At 43.3% G+C, this 9936-nt stretch overlaps 1 long non-coding RNA gene across 1 annotated transcript; it reads left to right on the forward strand.

Annotated features, from left to right (window-relative positions):
• Window positions 1-1589: 1589 nt before the first annotated feature.
• LOC109193372 lies at window positions 1590-9051 on the forward strand. The gene is made up of 4 exons (XR_002056268.1): window positions 1590-1615; window positions 1775-1832; window positions 8473-8552; window positions 8873-9051. It is a non-coding gene; the product is annotated as an uncharacterized LOC109193372 (long non-coding RNA).
• Window positions 9052-9936: the final 885 nt, after the last annotated feature.

Here is a 9936-nt window from a genome sequence, read left to right on the forward strand (position 1 = left end):
TTTTCTTTTCTTTTGCTTTTTCCTTAAATTAGATCTCAGACCTGTCTTCTCCGCCGGAATCACACCCACCGCCGGCGAGGACTTCAAGCAAACGGCGGCGAGCAGTTCAGTTTTTATTTTATTTTATTTTGTTCATACTAGGGTTTTTTTAGTTGCAATCATCTATTATTTTTCTCAACCATTGAGCACAAAGAGATGATGATCGCACTATTGTATCATGTTTGCTACTCTATTGCATAATTGTATATTATAATGACTTTGAGAGTGTACGCAAGGTTTGCAGCTATTGCTCCGGTATTGCATATTTAAAAATTTATTTTTTTTAGTGGGACGAACATTTGCATTTCTTTACTGATCTAATAATAGATACTGTGGTATAGCGCCAACTATTTTAGCAGGAAAAATTGATCCCATCCTTTTTGAGGCTCTATTTGTAAGTTATGACTTTTAATACCATGTTTATGGATATTCCTGTGCCTTCTATTTTTTTGTATTTCTTTTTTTCATTTTAGGATCCTCATCGCCACAGAATCAAGCTTTTCTCATTAATGAACTCAAAGTGACTTCAATGTTTGAATTCCTGTCTGTGTTCTTTTCAGGCTTCCCAGTATGCTATATTCCTTTTTTGCTAGAATTCCTCAGATATGGCAGAACTTTAAGATATGGCAGAATTCCTCAAAGAGTTCATCATTCTGTTCTGGTTTCTCGTGCAGAGTAAGAGCACAGGAGAGCTAAGCTTTTTAACGTTCTTGATGAACTTTGCCGGTTCCATGGAGAAGTTCATTATAAATGATTCATTGTTGTAGGCAAACCCCGCAATTTTGATAGATCTCTCTCTTTTCTTTCTCCAAGAGAGTTTTTACCAGCATCCAAGAAGAAACTCCAATGAGTGGTATGTATCTCTCTCCCCCTCACTTTTCAAGCAGGTATATTTTAAGCCCATTTCATGAATTAAGTGTATGCTCTTGGGACCTTTGGCACTCAATAAAACCTCGTTTATATGATTTGGAAAGTTTCCATAGCGTTTGTCTCTGTAATTCTCTTTGAAATTGATCACTTTTGATATTTTCCTTATTTCACATCATTATTACATTACTTTTTTCTATGATTTCCCGCTAATGGCTTTCGTGAATGATCATCTACTTCTCTGTTGTAGAAGAGCAGCAGCTCAGAAGCAACGGTGCTGCACAAATCTGCCTTATCAAAATTTGCCTATAACATGGTATACACAAATCTTAAACTACTATTTCCTGTTTATAAGTTATGTTCCTTTTCAGTTAACTTCCATTTCTCCATTAATTATTTAGTGCACCTTGGTGGTTTACTGTTTTTATTGTTTTTATCTAATTTACATTCCTGGTGTTCCTTGGTGGTTTACTCATCTACTTTGATTGCTGGAACTGACAAGTCTTTCTGTCTTTGTTTATGTTTCATTCATTTATTGAGGAGGATAAAGTGCAGGTTTTTTTTTTCCTCCTTATGACTTATGAGTATAGTTATCTTCTTTGCTAATTTGTGCCCCAAGATGATAAGTTGTTAACTAGATTGCCATCTTTATCTGCAGTTTGCTAAAACATTCATAGCTCTAGGTAACTTAGTTACAAATGTTTTCCAGGTAAAGTTGAACCCGTCTCTTGCAGATGCTTGGTTTGAGCAAGGTATTTTTATTGGTGCTGTGATTTGTTTAGTTCAGAAGTGGTGTATGGGTGACATAATTCTGCAGTTGAGTACTATTTCCTAATGCTGATAGATATCTTATGAATTTCATGCTCAGGGACCCAACAAACAAATACTTTGTCAACTGTCAATGCTTGAAAGAAAAATGGCTCAAGGTGATTTTTCTTTATATGCTTGCTACTGTGATACATTCACTGGCAAACAATATCAAAGACGCAAGAAACAAGCTACCAAAGTGGATTGATTCAAACTAATAAAATGGAAACAAGTGGAATAATTCAGATTAGTTTGAATATTTCAGATTAGTCTTTTCCTACTGCCTATTCTTATGTTTTGTTTTATTTCATTCCTATTTTTGTGGTTCTTACCGTTGTTGCTTTTTGTATTTAAGGAAGATGCTACAAGACATCAAGGCATCATGAATTTATGTAATTTTGGCTAATGTTATTTGGAAAAAGAAGAACTCCTGATTTCTTCACAATTGTCTTTGCCTTCGTCTCTCTTTTGCTATTCCTACTTCCATCTGTAATCATAGGTAGAAGTCGAGGATCCATTCCCCCGCCCGCTCGCCACTCCAGCCCGGTACGTCGTCCGGTGATGAGATCCCATCCACCTTTGCCCGTAACAGATTTGGTATCAGAGCCGTCCGTCATGGGCGACCAATCACTAGCTGAGTCAGTCACGGCTCTACGCGGGGAGGTTCACCAGCTCCAGACCACGTTGCACGATGAGGTTCTCGACCTCAAGACTGCCATTGGATCCTTGAAGGACAACCAGGCCTCTCTGCAACAAATGTTCCATCAGTTCTTGGCGGCGAAAGGGCCTACCGAGGCCTCTAGCAGTCGCACGCACACGGACGAGGACAACGCTCCACCACCTCCGGCAAGCCCGCAGCCGCGTCCCCCTACTTCATCAACGACGGTCCCTAAATTCACTCAGCTTGAGTTCCCTTGTTATGACGGTCGGGATGACCCCACCAGCTGGCTCCACCACTGCGAACAGTTCTTCAAAACGCAGGGGACCCCGCCTCACGAGTTCGTGAGTACGGCTGCCTTTCACCTCACCGGCATCGCGCAGTTATGGCACTTTCGGCAGGACATGGAGGAATTGGACCCGAGCTGGCAGCAATTCAAATACCAGCTTATCTTACGTTTCGGTCCAGGCCTCCGTAGTAACGTCCTGGGCTCTCTGGCAAAACTCAACCAGGACGGCCGACACGTCGAGGAATACAACGACGAGTTCCAAACGATGCTCTTGCGCACGACTACTGTCCGACGGGACATGGAGGTCGACCTCTACACCGCTGGCCTAGACGAATGGCTCCGCATCGACGTCGAAAACCAGCGACCGGCGAATCTGAACGTTGCGATGAATGTCGCCCGTTCGTTTTTCCGGCGACTGGAGTGCATTCCGCCAGGGGCTGCCATGGTTTCCGGTCGCCCTCCGGCCTTTCACCGCCCTACTGCCTCTAACCGGAATCTTTCTTCCTTTTCAGGTACGGCATCGCGTCCGACCGCAGGTGCTCCGACGTCTTCGTCGCGGCCAAGTGCTCCGGCATCCGCGTCCCATTCCGCGGCGGCCCCTGTTTCCTCTGCCGGCAGCCGCTCCACCGGCAATCCGTACCGGCCGCCCATGCGCGCCTCTGCTTCCTTCCCTCCTCCTGAACGGCGTCTGTCCAGATCGGACTACAATCAGCGTCGCGCCAATAATTTGTGTTTCCACTGCGACGAACGGTGGACTCCTGCGCATAATTGCAAGCGCCTATTTTTGTTGGTGATCGACGATGCAGTGGAACACCATGGTTTTCCCGATGTTGAGCAAGAGACCTGGGATTATGAAGCGGTTGATAATCCTAGCATCTCTTTAAATGCCCTCACTGGGTCCACTAGTGGCAGTACTATGCGTGTGGCTATAAGTGTGAATTGCAAGCCTGTCACCGCTTTAATTGATTCCGGGAGCACTCACAACTTTATTGACCAGGACACCGCCACGTCCCTGGGTTTGGTAATACGAGAGTGCCCGTGTCTACAGGTTGCGGTTGCTAATGGCGAACGTATAATTGGGTCGGGCATTTCTGAAAATGTGTTACTATGTAAAGATGGGCACTTATTTACTGTTATTTTATATGTAATTCCTCTTTCTGGGTTTGAGTTAGTGTTAGGGGTTAATTGGCTCCGTACACTAGGCGCTATAGTTTGGGATTTTAATGCCTTAACCATGAGCTTCTTTAATAAGGGTCAGCGTCTTACGTGGAAGGGTGAACACGATCAATCATCTACGTCCCTGCATGCTTTACGGCCTCAGGTAACGTTGACTCACGCACTTGACCATTTATTAACTGATTTTTCCGATCTTTTTCAGGAACCCACTTCACTGCCCCCGCAGCGGGATTGCGACCATCGCATTACGTTGGTTCATGGTGCTAACCCAGTTGCTGTCCGGCCTTACCGCTATCCGCAAGCACAAAAGGATGAAATTGAGAAACAATGTGCTGCGATTCTTTCTCTCGGAATTATACGACCAAGCCGATCCCCCTACTTGTCCCCGGTCTTGCTTGTACTTAAACAGGATCGCACTTGGCGCTTTTGCATTGATTACCGTGAGCTAAACTCCATTACGGTTAAGGACAAATTTCCCATCCCCGTTATTGAGGAATTGTTAGATGAGTTGCATGGTGCGAAGTTCTTTACAAAGTTGGACCTCCGCTCGGGTAATCACCAGATTCGCATGCACTCCGATGACGTCACCAAAATAGCTTTTCGCACGCATCATGGCCATTTCGAGTTTATCGTCATGCCATTTGGAATTTGCAACGCCCCTTCGACGTTCCAAGCTCTTATGAATGACGTTTTCGGCCATTTATTACGTAAATGTGTTTTAGTCTTTTTTTATGATATTTTGGTTTTTAGCAGGTCTTGGGTGGAGCATTTGCAACACGTCCGATAGGTTTTTGACCTCTTGCGTCAGCACCAACTTCTTCTTAAACGTTCCAAATGCTCTTTTGGGGATACGCAAGTTAGCTACCTTGGCCATATAATTGATGCCTCGGGCGTCTCGATGGACCAAAGCAAGGTGAAAGCGGTTCTTGATTGGCCACGACTGCAATCTGTGAAAGCCTTGCGAGGATTCTTAGGGCTAGCGGGGTTTTACCGCAAGTTCGTCAAAGATTTTGGGGTCATGGCAGCCCCGTTAACGTCGTTATTACGAAAAAATAACTTCACTTGGACCGACGAGGCTACTTCTGATTTTCATTCCCTTAAACTTGCATTAACTTCTGCTCCCGTTTTGCAGCTTCCCGATTTCTCGGTCTTGTTCGTGGTGGAATGCGATGCCTCAGGGCTGGGCATTGGGGCCGTGTTACACCAGAATCAACATCCGGTCGCATTCTTTAGTCGGAAGCTTGCAACACGCCATCATAAATTGGCCGCCTATGAACAGGAACTGATTGGCTTGTCACATGCGATCCGACACTTGCGACATTACTTATGGGGTCGAAAGTTCGTTGTGCGCACTGACCACTATAGTTTGAAGTTCCTTCTACAGCAGCGACTTAAAACTTCACCTCAACACCATTGGATCAGTAAACTACTCGGCTACGACTTTGAAGTTGAATTTTGCGCCGACCGACTTAATACGGTCGCGGATGCTTTATCGCGCCGCGATGAGGGTACCCCTTCCCTAATGCTCCTTTCCGGCCCCGTCTCTCCTCTTTTAAGCTCTATTCGACACGAGGTTCAAACTTCACCCGATTTACAAGCCTTGGTACCACGTGTTCGTGATGGCTCGGAGGGTCCGCATTGGGTTTTTGTTGACGGGTTGTTGCATTACAAAGGTAAGATTTTTTTAATTCGTAATTCCGCCCTCATTCCTCTTATTCTTGCAGGTGTGCACGACGTTACGCACGAAGGAGTGCAGAAAACGTTATTTCGCCTATCGCAGGAATTTTTTTGGGCGGGGATGCGTAAGGATGTCCGTGACTATGTTCGTAACTGTCCAACTTGTCAGCGCTGCAAAAGCGACAATTTACACCCGGCTGGCCTTCTTCAACCGTTGCCAGTTCCTACGCTGATTTGGGCCGACATTTCCTTGGATTTTATCGAAGGGCTGCCTAAGACCCAAGGCAAATCGGTCATCTTAATAGTCGTCGATCGGTTATCCAAGTACGCCCACTTCATTCCTCTCGGCCATCCCTATACTGCTACGACTGTTGCTGCGGCTTTCTTTGGGAATATCGTCAAGCTCCATGGCGTGCCCGAGTCAATTGTCAGTGACCGGGACCCAACGTTCACGAGTCATTTTTGGAAAGAGTTGCTTCGCTTGAGTGGTTCTACGCTCGCACTTTCGACGGCTTACCACCCGCAGACAGACGGACAATCTGAGGTAATCAATCGCACCATCGCGATGTATATTCGATGCTTTGTTGGAGATTTCCCCCGCACATGGCTCAGTTGGCTCCCTTGGGCCGAATATTGCTACAACTCTTCATTTCACTCTGCCCTCCAAACCTCGCCTTTTCGTGTTGTCTACGGTCGTGACCCTCTGCGTCTGTTGTCCTACGAACCTAGGATGTCTAAGGTCGAAGCTGTGGATGTTGCCTTACAGGATCGGGACGCCTTCTTGGCTGAAGTTCGTGAGCACCTCCGTCTCGCCCAGGACCGCATGACAACACTTTATAATCGCAAACACAGGGATGTGGAATATACAGTTGGCCAGTGGGTATGGCTTCGCCTCCGACCGTACAGACAACTTTCCATTGCTCGGCGTCTTTTTCACAAATTATCTCCGAAGTATTTTGGTCCATTTCTTATTACGAAGCGTATTGGCGCAATGGCGTATCAATTAGCCCTTCCGGTGGGTAGTCGCACTCATGACGTTTTTCATGTGTCCTTGCTAAAAGAGTTCCATGGTTCCCCTCCTACAGGTACTCCGGACCTCCCGCCCATGCGCGATGGCCGCGTTCTTGTTCGCCCAGGAGATGTTTTACGCGCTCGACTTAACCGTGGTGTGAAGGAAATCCTAGTGCAATGGGCTGGCGCCACACCTGAAGACGCTTCTTGGGAAGCCTTGGATAACTTTCAGTTGCTTTTTCCTGACTTCAAGCTTGAGGACAAGCTTAATGAATTGGGGGGGGGGGGGGGGTGTGTTGATACATTCACTGGCAAACAATATCAAAGACGCAAGAAACAAGCTACCAAAGTGGATTGATTCAAACTAATAAAATGGAAACAAGTGGAATAATTCAGATTAGTTTGAATATTTCATATTAGTCTTTTCCTACTGCCTATTCTTATGTTTTGTTTTATTTCATTCCTATTTTTGTGGTTCTTACCGTTGCTGCTTTTTGTATTTAAGGAAGATGCTACAAGACATCAAGGCATCATGAATTTATGTAATTTTGGCTAATGTTATTTGGAAAAAAGAAGAACTCCTGATTTCTTCACAATTGTCTTTGCCTTCGTCTCTCTTTTGCTATTCCTACTTCCATCTGTAATCATAGGTAGAAGTTGAGGATCCATTCCCCCGCCCGCTCGCCACTCCAGCCCGGTACGTCGTCCGGTGACGAGATCCCATCCACCTTTGCCTGTAACATACTGTATCATGATCATCTAGAGCATAACCTTTTCTTAAGATAATTTTGGGATATCTTTATACATTTGCAGAGTAGCCTGGAGCTACATAATAATTTTAGACCATTTACTATGAATATATCCCTTAGGCCAGATTGACGAAATTTGTTACAAGTCCCTCTTTCAGTTACTGCCCAAAATAAGTTGGGGGACGCAAGTTGACTCTTTAGTTTTCCAATCCCTAAGCAAGTTGTAATTGGCTTGAATTTATGGTTAATAATTTGTATATATAGAGATCCATTTAATCTTATTGACCTAACTTCCTTTATTTTTCAAAATTCAGACTGATTCCCCTGTGGAAAATAACTGCACTGGTATGATAATGCCCTCGATGTGGTCTGAAGGGCAAGCCATCGAAAACAGACCGCAACATCAACAGCTATGGCATGCCGATGGATTTCATCAACCTATGTGGACTAGGGAAGAGAATTGTAGCTTCATAGCACCAGAGAACTCACTATTATGTTATGACTCGACAAATTCAGGTGATTTTTTTTCCTATACATATAAATTATTCCATTTTGCATCACTTCCATCTTCTAGAAATTCCCCCCACACTCAATATCCTTTGGGTTGAATGGACATTAAGCTTTGGTCTGCACAGATACAATGCTTGCTGTCCAGAAGCATCTAGTATGTACACTAGACGAGCATATATATATATATATATATATATATATATATATATATATATATATATATATATATTGAAGATTAATTGTATATGGTATATGGGTACAGGTCCTTTGCTTGCAAATCAGCTAAAGATGGAGATATGAAAGAGAGCAAAAGCAAAGGTTTTTGCAGTAGTTAGGCATGATGTATATATGATTTATTGTAGTAGATAGCGGGGAAGTAGAGAGGATGGTGTGAAGAGTTCCAACCCAACCGGGTATCCGCATTCCCTAATTAACAGAGAACCAAAAACTCCCATTGCTCTTATGTGAGTATAACAAGTATGACATCTATTTTATGAATGAATACTAACGTAGAGGAAAGCGGAGGAGTCACTTCGTGTGATGGATGCTTCGCTTGTTTGTATGATGAGATAAGATAACGATTCATTCATGCTTGTTTGTAAAGAAAAGATGGACAGTATTATTATGAAGTTGGAATTATTTGTTTTGTTTTCCAATATTTTTTCCCTCCCTGAAATGGTAATCTGCAGGTATCTGGCCACAGCATCTTCTGATCATACTGTCAAGATATGGAATGTGGATGGATTTACCTTGGAGAAAACTCTCATAGGTACATACCAAATTAATGTGGTTCTTTTTCTTTGATTTTTTATGTTAAATCTCTAATGTCCTCATTCTCTTATTTCACTACCCATAAGATTCTTCATAAAGTCAAATGTGATATTTCTTATTTGGAGGCATTTTTAGTCTGTATCTTGAGAATGCTTGGTCAAATCTTGGGGTGACTTATTGCCATATTTGCATGCTTCTTATTGTGTGCTTTGTAGTCTGTAACTAGCTGACATGTCTAGCTTTCCGATTTCAAACATTATAATGTCGAACCCAATCTCTAGTACACGCTAAAATAATCACAACCTTCAAATTTTGCAGCTTCTTCCGACACAACAGCGAGATTATGGTCCATGTCTACTGGCAAAGATATCAAAGTATACCAGGGACATCACAAGGCAGCTGTGTGTTGCGCTCTCCATGACGGGCCCGAACCCTCTACCCGATTCTGCAGTAAGCTAGCTAGCTAGCTCATCCATCAATTATAGATCATTTGGTAAACTGGCAAAGGATATTTTGTCCATGTCAATCTGACAATCAATATAATACACTGATCGAGTTGCACTTATGCACAGATTTGTTTGCATTTCTGGACCATGACTGGTTGTATGCAGGCCTCTCATCCTACTACTAACTAAATGTTTATTTGGCATGTTCAACAGAATCAAGTAGTGGATAAGGGCCAAGTTCTATGCTACATTGATCACCTTGGTTGGGAGATGCCGGTTGAGTTTTGGGCCTTGATTTCAATGTAATTTCTTAATGATCGAGTTGGACTACAACAATGGCTGTGTGACAATATTGTAAAATATGTAATTTCATTTTTCATAATGGTTGTGAGAATTACATGGTGCAAAATAATTATAATTTTAAAATTTTTTTTAAATTTTTTTTTTAAATTTTTTAAAAGAATATCCGCGACCATTCTTTGTGATTTTTAAAAAAATAAAAAAACAATACGCGACCATTCCTATCCAAGAATGGTCGCGTATTACATTTGAATAAAAAAAATAAAAATACAATAGGCGACCATTCTTGGTCAAGAATGGTCGCGTATTACCGACAATGCGCGACCATTTAGAAATGGTGGCGTAAAGTCCATGGCTTTCCGCGAGCCTCTCATAGGCGACCATTGTACAATGGTCGCCTATTGTCTTTTACAATGGTTGCCTATGTGCAGTTTTGTACTAGTGTAGCAGAGTCGGGTTCAACGACGGAATGATGTGCAAAGCTTATGCCATGTCTAACTCTTTAGGTAGTGTGGTGCTCAAACAATCAGGGACTTTACAGAGACGGGCCTATCTCGACGTTTGAGGCTATTAGCAGGGTAAGGCGGGAGCTATTCTTGATCTCTCTCTCCTGGACTTTTTACCGCAGGGGCTTTG

Source organism: Ipomoea nil, unplaced genomic scaffold (assembly GCF_001879475.1).
Source record: "Ipomoea nil cultivar Tokyo-kokei standard unplaced genomic scaffold, Asagao_1.1 scaffold1869, whole genome shotgun sequence".
Taxonomy (NCBI): domain Eukaryota; kingdom Viridiplantae; phylum Streptophyta; class Magnoliopsida; order Solanales; family Convolvulaceae; genus Ipomoea; species Ipomoea nil.